At 49.8% G+C, this 217-nt stretch overlaps 1 pseudogene; it reads left to right on the top strand.

The window, feature by feature from the left end:
- Window positions 1–120: 120 nt before the first annotated feature.
- Window positions 121–217, top strand: LOC118345891 (annotated as a pseudogene; the record flags this gene model as incomplete).

The following is a 217-nucleotide window of genomic DNA, read 5'->3' as shown; positions in this document are numbered from 1 at the left end:
AAATCTCGCCCTGCCCATCGCGTAGCCATGGGTTTGGATCAGTTCTCCGTTTGGATTGGGATCGGAAGGACGCTAGTACGTCGCTCAAGGATTATATGAATTTTAAGTAATTAGTTTGATGGGTGCGATCATACCAGCACTAATGCACCGGATCCCATCAGAACTCCGCAGTTAAGCGTGCTTGGGCGAGAGTAGTACTAGGATGGGTGACCTCCTG

Source organism: Juglans regia, unplaced genomic scaffold (genome assembly GCF_001411555.2).
Source record: "Juglans regia cultivar Chandler unplaced genomic scaffold, Walnut 2.0 Scaffold_5588, whole genome shotgun sequence".
NCBI classification, from domain to species: Eukaryota; Viridiplantae; Streptophyta; class Magnoliopsida; order Fagales; family Juglandaceae; genus Juglans; species Juglans regia.
The sequence above is the reverse complement of the archived record's forward strand: the minus strand, read 5'-3'. Positions and strand labels throughout refer to the sequence as shown.